Here is a 10,144-nt window from a genome sequence, read left to right on the forward strand (position 1 = left end):
ACCCTGATGTGGTTTGCATGAATGCTGATAAAGGCAGTATTACTGTTTGCATGAAAAAATCGAATTATATCAGGGATATGGAGAATTTGCTTTCTGATAATGGCAATTTTGAATTATTGCATGAAAATCCGTTAAAAAAATTAAAAAGAGACACTTTTAAGATGCTTGACAATTGGAGAAAGAAAGAACTTCTGGGAAAGGATATAAGATGGACTGATATTAACACTGAAGACACAGTTCTTGCAAGATGTTATGGGTTGAGAAAAATTCACAAAGATGGCTATCCCTTAAGAATAGTTATTTCAACTATTAATACTCCCACCAAATTTTTAGAACGAAATTTTGATTTGATTCTCAAAGACTCTATCACAACTCAAAAAAAAATTATCATTCAAAAAAGGGTTCCGGATGACCATGTCATGATTTCTTTGGATGTTATTGCAATGTTTCCGAGTATACCCCTTGAATTAGTTAAAAGGGCAATTTTAAATAGTTGGACTAATATAAAAACCCGTACTCGTTTATGTCAAAAAGATTTGATTGAAGGGATATTTTTTATTATGGAGTCAACTCCCATAGGTTCAGTCATTTCTCCGATTTTTGCAGAACTAGTGATGGAAGATTTGGAGGTTTTTGTTTTTGGGAAATTAGATTTTGTTTTGCCTTTTTATTTTCGGTTTGTCGACGATACCTTATTATGTGTTCCTCTGGAAAAGTTACAGATTGTCATTGATACTTTCAACAGTTTTCATCCAAAACTTCAATTCACTCATGAAATAGAACAGGATTATAAATTCAGTTTTTTGGACATTGAAGTAATTAAGGGTTGGAATGGTAATATTATTACCAATTGGTACAAAAAAGTACATATTCAGGTAGAATTTTAAATTTCCTTTCTGCTCATCACTTTCAAAACAAAATTGCAGTAATTAAAAACTTAGTTGACAGAGCTTTAGGTTTGTCCCATTGTTCATTTCACACAAGAAATTTGAATATTGTTAGGAATATCCTTTTTCTGAATCATTATCCAAAGGAGTTAATTGAGAAACATATTGCAATTAGAGTTCAACAAATCAAAAACAAAGACATTAATAATTTGCTTGTAGATAATCAGAAAGAGTTAAAGGAATATAGTTCGTTTAATACTTTTGTTCTTCCATTTTTTGGTCAAATTTCTAAAACTATTGAACTCATGTTTAAAAAAATTTTAAATTCATACTATTTTCCGCATTCCATTTAAAATGGATACGGTGATAAATTTTTGCAAGGATCCTTTGGATAATTTTGAAAAGGGTGGTGTTGTCTATAAGATCACTTGCAGGATCTGTGCGATGAATTACGTGGGACAGACTGGCAGACTACTTAATACTAGGATAGAGGAGCACAAAAGTGATGTTCGTTTGGGACGCTGTTATAAGAGTGTTCTTGCCAGACATACAAAGGCATTTGTTGATGTTGACCATGAGTTTGACTGGGATAATGTTCAAATTTTGCATAGTGAAAGTAATGAGAGAAAGAGGGAATTCATGGAAATGCCTTATATTAATAAACAAAAAAAGTTATCTATTAATTTAAAAACCGATTTGGATGGGTTGAACAAAATTATGCTAATATGATTAATTACATATAACGTAGCTGTTTCATGAATTTTATTTTTATTTTACTTTCTCTATTTCTGATGTGATTGTGACAGATATTTATATTGTGTTTACAACAGATTGGCCTACTGACCCTCATTCGATTCTCAAGTATCAAAGAGAGAGCACCTGTTCGTGGGTACTGTCAATTTATACCACTTAAAATTTTCTTGCCTTGATAAGGGTACTGTACGAGTACCGAAACGTTGGTAATGAAAATTTATTTATTTATATTTTTTATTTTATTGTAATTTGATGGTCATAAAAATAAAAAAGACGAAAGAAAGAAAAAGAGAAGGAAGGGGATGTGTTTGGCTGCCTTCTCATTTTTCGTTCCTCTTTTTTATTTTTTTCCGAAAATTTTATTTTATTTTTTTTTTGCAGATTACAATAGGGGGTTTAACAGGATCTTGCATTAAGGATTAAAAAATGTGCTGAAAATTCTTATTTTTGGGTGTGATTAAACTATGGGTCCGATTTAATATACATTTTTTTTGTGGTGGCAATATCAATTATTATACTTTCGATTGACAGTTAGTTTGTTTGATCAAAGATTAATCACTGGTTGAAAATTGAACTATTTTGTTGAAAATTCCCTTGCTCTTTGTTGAAAATAATTATTTTTACTGTAAACATGATTCTTCCATTTTTTCTACAAAGTTGATCGTTTTGAGTATGTCTTGGTTTTCAAAAATAAAAAAAATTAACTATAGTTTTTTCGAGTCTTTGAAATTACCCAATCGGCACTGAGGAAAAGCCGAGGGAAAAGCGACAACAATGCTTTCGAGATTATCGCGACAGACCGATTTTTTAGAGAAGGATAAATAATCCTGCACTCAGAGAAGTATCTTTTCAGAAAATAGACAGTCAGAGATAATGTATATGGCATATAATTTGTTTTCAAATTTATATTTTGGATTAATCAATTCTAATCTCCATAAGATTATTTATTTTACATGCTCTTTCTCTTAAATTGAATCAAACTTTTTTATCGTTACTTGAAAAATTATCTGTCGAAACTTTAGCTTCTGTTATATATTTTCCGGCGCGACCCTCGGTTTAAGGCCAGTGTCAAGGATTGCCTGCAAATAGCCTTAGTCCTCAATCGGGAGAATCCAAACGTAAACAGTCAGAGTCGTAATATCCATGATTAATTTTGTATGATAACTAAAGGAAATGTAGGAACACTGCGAAAAAATAATTTGACATTATTGTGTTGCCTTTTGGTAAATTATATGAACTGGCTTTAATGTATCCAGGCATACTGATGCTCAATAAAGAAATCATTTTAGCCAAAAAACATTGGTGATTATTTATTTGTATCGTTTTTATCAATCTGACACATGTATGTTTTTCGCTTCGAAAGCATATGACGTCAAGAAATCACCGACTTTAATATACATGTATATTAATTTTACAACATGATAGTATATTAAACTTAATATGTGGTATATGAAAACGGCTTTATTGACATGTATATTAAATTTCAATAAAATTTTTTTAACAGTGAAGGTAAAATCTTTTTGCGCTGCATAATTATTTTTAGCTAAAATTGTATATTTAATCACAATTGCGGATTCCATGTTTTGTACGAAATGTATTAGAAAAAATTATGATTTTATTATAGAAGTGTCCCTTAAGTTTCAAGATGAAACACTGATAGAATCTTAAAATAAGAAATCGAGGAAGAAATCGTATACTAAAGCATCAAACGTGTTTGCAAACATGAAAGGCGACTTTATCAAAAATAATTATAATTTCTCGGGAATCTAGATCTTTTTTCTGCGCTGCTGACATTTTTTTATAATATTGTTTAAATACCTAACTTATGAACCTTATAAATTGCGAGCATTGCCATTTTTTACATTCTTATCAAGAGAAGGTATTACATTTGTGTAAAATTTGAGACAACCCCCCCCCCCTCCCGTTTTTGTCAAAAGTCTACATTTTGAGAACCCCTGAATTCGAGAAACAGGTTTTTACGAATGTCTCTGGCTGTGCCTGCGTGTGTGAAGGTAGATTTTTATTTTGTATAGCACGATAACTTTCAAAAGAATTGACAGATTGGATTGGCCTGTGGTATACTATTTTAGTGCCCTAAAATAAAGGTCAAGTTCGTTAGCCAGCCATTTTGGATAAAAATTCAAAAAGTGAGCGTATTTTGAACATTTTTTAGACCACTGTTTTCAAAATTCTAAAATTTTTTGTGCGGATATTTATAGTATTTAAACAGACGAACAATTTATCCTAATGACTATTTTTTATAAAACCAAAATTTACCAGAGTTATAGAATTTACAAAATTCCAAAAAATACACGAAAATCAACATTTTAAGCCAAATAACGCACGATATGGAAAAAAATCAGGAGAAAAAAATGTTTCCTTTTTACTGGCCTACAAGATTATTCTAAAAAAAAAGAGTTTTTGGTTTCGTACCTAAAGGAGTGCCGCACGTTGAGAAGAAAAATGACTTGTTTGGTTCAGAATAACGTACACCCCACAAATCTTCACCGATTTCGACAAAAAAATTGTAAAAAAAGCTAATGAGATTTTTAAGAGAGTTGTGCAGTTTGATTTTTGAATTAGGTTTTCAATTTTTGTATAAATAAACAAATATGACGAAAAAATGACCTTTTTTCTATTTGACGTTCCCGATGCTCTTCAATATTAGGATAATGGTTGAAATCGCTTAAGTTGCATAAAATAGCATTAGTTAAACATATGCCAGCATTAGAAAATATATTTAAAAAAATTTGTCTTAAAAAAATTATTTGTGGAACAAATTTTTTCTACGATTTTCCATAAATACATTTTTTCCAGTTATGTTGCAAGAAATTGGAATCGAAACAATGTTATATAAAAAAAATTTCTCTTCTGATTAGAATTGTTTATATTATAAACAAATTTAATGTACAAATGCACTAATCAGGCATTTTTCGACAGAAATATTCGTTTTTTTTCCTATTCGGAAATTAATGATAATTTTGGCAAAATTCATAGTTTTTTGATTAATCTTATGATTTTTTAAAAAAATTTAATTTAAAAATGCATTATTCGGGCGTTTGTCGACAGAAAAATTCGGTTTTTTCAGTGGCAGTCTTTTCAGTTGGGAACTTCATGACAATTTCAGGAAAATTCATAATTTTTTTATCAACTTTATGATTTTTTCTAACAAATTTAATAAACAAATGTATTATTGGGGCATCTGTCGACGAAAAAATTAGTTTTTTTTTCGATTTCAGTCTTTTTAATTGAGAAGTTCATGATGATTTCAGCGAAATACATAATTGTTTGATAAATTTTATATTTAAAAAAAAATTGAATAAACAAATGCATTATTCGAGCATCTGTCGACGGAAAATTAATTTTTTTCGATATCCTAATTCAAACTGTTGTCATAGAAAAAAACTAATTTTTCTGTAGACAATTGCCTGATTAATGCATTTGTTCATTAAATTTGTTTAAAGAAATAATAAAATGTATCAACTTATTATGAATGTGACTGAAATTCCCATCAAGTTCCCATATGAAAAGACTGGCATTGAAAAAAACCTAATTTTTTTGCCGACAAATGCCCGAATAATGCATTTGTTTATTAAATTTGTTTAAAAGATCATAAGATTAATAAACAAATTATGAATTTTGCTGCAAATATCGTGAAGTTCCGAATTAAAAAAATGTACATCGAAAAAAACGGATTTTTCTGTCGAAAAAATGCCTGATTACTGCATTTGTTCATAAAATTTCTTGCAATATAACTAGAAAAAACGTATGTTTATGAAACTTAGGTGATTTCAACGCTTTTCCTGTTATTGAAGATCACTGTGAACGTCAAATAGATAAAATGGCCATTTTTTCGTCATATTCGTTTGTTTATTTATAAATGATATAACAACATTTGACTATACTTTTCTAATAGAATCATAAAATCTAGGTTGAATAATCTTCGATAAATTTTATCTTTACATTTAGCTATAAACAAAGTTAAGCATCATGATTCATAGAAAATCTTGGCCGAAAAAATAACATCTTTTTGCTAAATTTAAATTCCTGTGTACATAATTAAGAACACAAAAACGTACGCACTCAGCATTGCGAGCGCAGCGATGCGCAAAATATTAAGACATTTTTCTGGACATCATTATATGTAATGTAGTATGAGGTGTCCACGAAATAATAGTAAGGAGAAACCACGCTAATACATTTGCGGTGGCAAAGCATGGCAAATTTTTCGGAATAGACGGGGGGGGGGGCTTTCTCAACTTGTGAGTGGAATATCTGCGAGATCCGACAGTACCGCGAGACGAGCAGAGCTGCCAGATCGTGGATGAAATTTACCCCCACCATACCTACAGTTTGGGAACCGCAAAACAGAAGATGCATGATTACCACTGTGAGTTCGGGTGTAAGCCGAAAATGCACGATTCGACTTCGGTTTTCTGCTGTACGATGATTGTCAATCTTGTAGCTTCGGGAGACTTCGGTGGTCTTTTATTTATATCTCCATCCTCATTTGAAAGAAATGGAAGAAACTGGCGAATTTAATGTTTCGCGTGATTCTTCATTTCATGCATGAATTAATTTTGAGATTATGTTTTTCAGGCGTATATATTATGAGTATTATTACTATTTTACATATTATTAATGTTAATATTATGATTATAAAATATAATAATAATTTTAATTAATAGTTGACTAACTTTTAATACAAATATTAAAATTTTCAACTAAAACAATAAGTTTTCTGCAAACAAAATTGGTTAAATTTGTTTTAAACAAAATATTAAATTTTTTAAACAAAACTTAAAATTTTTAATCAAAAGGCTGAATTGCATAAGAAAAAAAGGCATTTTTAATCCAATACATGAACTTTGCACACAAGAAGTTTATTTTCCACGAAGTATAATTTTCTTGTAGTTTAAAGAAATTAGTTTTTAAACAAAATCAAAAAAAAAAATTCTACAAAATAGTTAAATTTTCAGAAAACAAATTTTGTTAACTAAATTGATAAATCATCAACCAAAAGAAAACTAAATTTTTAACAAAGCAGTTCCACTTTCAACCAGAAAAATTGAGAAAAAAAAATAGTTAAAATTCTTTGAAATTGCATTAAATTATTGAAAATATTTGAAAATTCCTTGAAATGTTTTAAAAGAGCCTAAAATATTTAAAATCCTTTAAAATCTCTTGAAATTTTACAAAGCTCTTGAAAATTCCTTGCAATTTGAAAAATACCCTAAAATATTTTAAATCCTTTAAAATCTCATTCTAAATTATTGAAATCAATTGAAAACTCCTTGGAATTTAGTAAAATATCCTAAGATGTATCAAATCCCTTAAAATCTCATATTAAATTACTGTAATCAATTAAAAACCCCTTGGAACCTTTTAAAATACTCTCAAATATTTCGAATCCTTCAAAATCTTTTGAAAAATCTTGACATTTTTTACAGATTTTTAATATACTTTGGAATTTTTTTAAACAAACTTGCTATAATTATAATTATAGCAAGGAATTTCAAAGAATTTTAATAATTATTAAAATTCTTTGAAATTCCTTTAATTTATAAAAATGAATTAAAAATTCAGTGAAATCTTTTTAAACATTCTCAAATATTTAAAAACCTTTAAAATATTTTGAAATCTCTTGAAAATTACTTGAAAATTTAAAAATACCCTAAAATATTTCAAACCTTTTACAATATCATATTACATTATTGAAATCAATTAAAAATTCCTTGCAATCTATTAAAATATCCTTAAATATTTAAAATGCTTAAAAATCTGTAGAAATCTCTTGAAATTTTTTAAAGCTCTTGAAAATTCCTTGAAATTTTAAAAATACCCTGAAATATTTCAAATCCTTTAAAATCTCATATTAAATTGCTGTAATCAATAAAAAATTCACTGGTATCTTTAAAATTCTCATAAATTTTTCAAATCCTTTAAAATCTTTTGAAATGCCTAGGACTTTTTTTTAGGATTTCTTCATTACTTTCGAATTTAAAAAAAAGCCTTCTAAAATTTTTTTCATTCTTGGAAATTTCTGTAATAATAATTTAGTATGTGATTTTAAAGGATTTGAAATATTTTAGGATATTTTTATAGATTTAAATGAATTTTTAAATGATTTTAATAATTTAGTATGAGATTTTACAGGATTTGAAATATCTCGTGGTTTTTTTTTAATTTCAAGATATTTTCAAGAGCTTTAAAAAATTTCAAGAGATTTAAAAAGATTTGTGAGGATTTTCAATATTTGAGGAAGTTTTAGAAGATTCCAAGGAATTTTCAATTAATTACAGCTATTTAACATGAGATTTTAAAGAATATGAAATATTTCAGGGTATTTTAAAAATTTTAAGCATTTTAAATATTTGCGGATGTTTTAAAAGGTGTTAAGTAATTTTCATCCTATTTTTCTCATTTTAAGGAATTTCAAAGAATTTTGAAGAAGTAGTTTAAAGATCTTTTTAAAAAAAAGGTCAAGGTATCTCAAAAGATTTTGAAGGTATTGCATTATTTGAAAGTATTTTAAAATGTTCCAAGGGATTTTCAATTTATTACGGTGATTTAATATGAGAATTTGAGAAAGATTTAATATGCTTTGATATTTTAATAGATTGCAAGGAATTTTTAATTGATTTTAAAGGATTTTAAATCTTTGAGGATGTTTAAAAACATTTCACTGAATTTTTAATTCATTTTTATAAATTAAAGGAATTTCAAAGAATTTTAATAATTATAGCAATGATGTTTAAAAAAACTCCAAAGTATATTAAAAATCTTTAAAAGATGTCATAATTTTTCAAAAGATTTTGAAGTTTTTGAAATATTTAAGAGTATTTAGAAAGGTTCCAAGGAATTTTCAATTGATTACCGTAATTTAATATGAGATTTTAAAGTATTTGATACATCTTACGATACTTTACTAGATTCCAAGGAATTTTCAATTGATTTCAATAATTTAGTATGAGATTTTAAAGGATTTAAAATATTTTAGGGTATTTTTAAAATTGCATGGAGTTTTCAAGAGCTTTGCAAAATTTCAAGAGATTTTAAAATTTGCTTCCTGAAAATTTAAGTATTTTGTGGAATTTTTTGTTGGTTTTGTTTAAAAATTAATTTCTTTTAACTACAAGAAAATTATACTTTATGGAAAAAAAATTTCTTTTGTGCGAAGTTCATGTATTTGATTAAAAATGCCTTTTTTCTTATATAATTCAGCCTTTTGGATAAAAATCTAACTTTTTGTTTAAAAATTTAAATATTTTGTTTAAAACAAATTTAACAAATGTTTTTTGCAGAAAACTAATTGTTTTAGTTGAAAATTTAACTAATTGTATTAAAAGTTAGTCAACTATTAATTAAAATTAATTTTATATTTTATAATTATATTATTAACATTAATAATATGTATAATAGTAATAATATTCATACTATATACACCTGAAAAACATAACCTCAAAATTGACTCATGCATGAAATGAAGAATCACGCGAAACATTAAATTAGCCAATTTCTTCCATTTCTTTCAAATGGGGATCGAGGTATAAATAGAAGACCACCGAAGTCTTCCGAAGCTTTTTAAGGATTTTAAATATTTTAGGATGTTTGAAAAGATCTCAAGGAATTTCCAACTTATTTTTATAATTTAAAGGAATTTCAAAGAATTTTAACAACTTTAACAGGGTTATTTAAAAAAATTTCAAAGTACTTTAGAAATCTTTAAAAGATACCAAGGTCTTTCAAAATATTTTGAAGGTTTAGAAATATTTGAGAGTATTTTAAAACGTTCCAAGGAATTTTCAATTAATTTCAATAATCTCGATCGATTTCAAAGAATTTTAACGTTTTTTTTCTCATATATTTTTTTTGGTTGATGATTCATCAATTAGTTGGATAAATTTGTTTTCTGAAAATGTAACTATTTTGTAGAAAATTTAGTTTCTGAAAATGTAACTATTTTGTAGAAAATTAATTTTCTTTTTGGTTAAAAATTAATTTTTTTAACCACAAATTTAACTATTCTATGTTTAAATAAAAAGTGATCTTTTTTAGTTAAAATTTTTTGTATTTTATTGAATACACTGCTTTCTTTGTAGAAAATTAATCTTTGTTGTGGAAAATTTAACTATGATTAAACATTAATTTTTTGTTCAGAAAATAGTCTTCATGGAAAATAAATTTCATTTGTGCAAAGTTCATGTATTTTATTAGAAATGCCTTTTTCAATATACAATTTAGCTTTTTGGATGAAAATGTAATTTTTTTATTTAAAATTTTACTATTATGTTGAAAGCAATTAAAAAATTTTTTTTTGTTCAGTTATGTATTTGATTCAAAATTTTTTGTTGCAGAAAACTAATTGTTTTAGTAGAAAGTTTAACTATTTCTATTAAAAGTTAGTCAACTATTCATTAATATTAATATAATATTTTATAATTACAATATTAACATTAATTTTGTGTGTGTGTGTGTGTGTGTGTGTGTGTGTGTGTGTGTGT

At 26.7% G+C, this 10,144-nt stretch overlaps 1 protein-coding gene across 1 annotated transcript in view; it reads left to right on the plus strand.

Annotated features, from left to right (window-relative positions):
• The first annotated feature begins 1,805 nt into the window (after positions 1 to 1,805).
• Positions 1,806 to 10,144, plus strand: part of LOC117168414 (ankyrin-1-like) — a 13,575-nt gene continuing 5,236 nt past the window's right edge. The window contains exon 1 of the mRNA XM_033354053.1: positions 1,806 to 1,846. The gene's annotated coding sequence lies outside the window, so the exon portion shown is untranslated. The remainder of the gene's footprint in view (positions 1,847 to 10,144) is intronic.

This window comes from Belonocnema kinseyi, chromosome 1 (genome assembly GCF_010883055.1).
Source record: "Belonocnema kinseyi isolate 2016_QV_RU_SX_M_011 chromosome 1, B_treatae_v1, whole genome shotgun sequence".
In the NCBI taxonomy this organism is placed as follows: Eukaryota; Metazoa; Arthropoda; class Insecta; order Hymenoptera; family Cynipidae; genus Belonocnema; species Belonocnema kinseyi.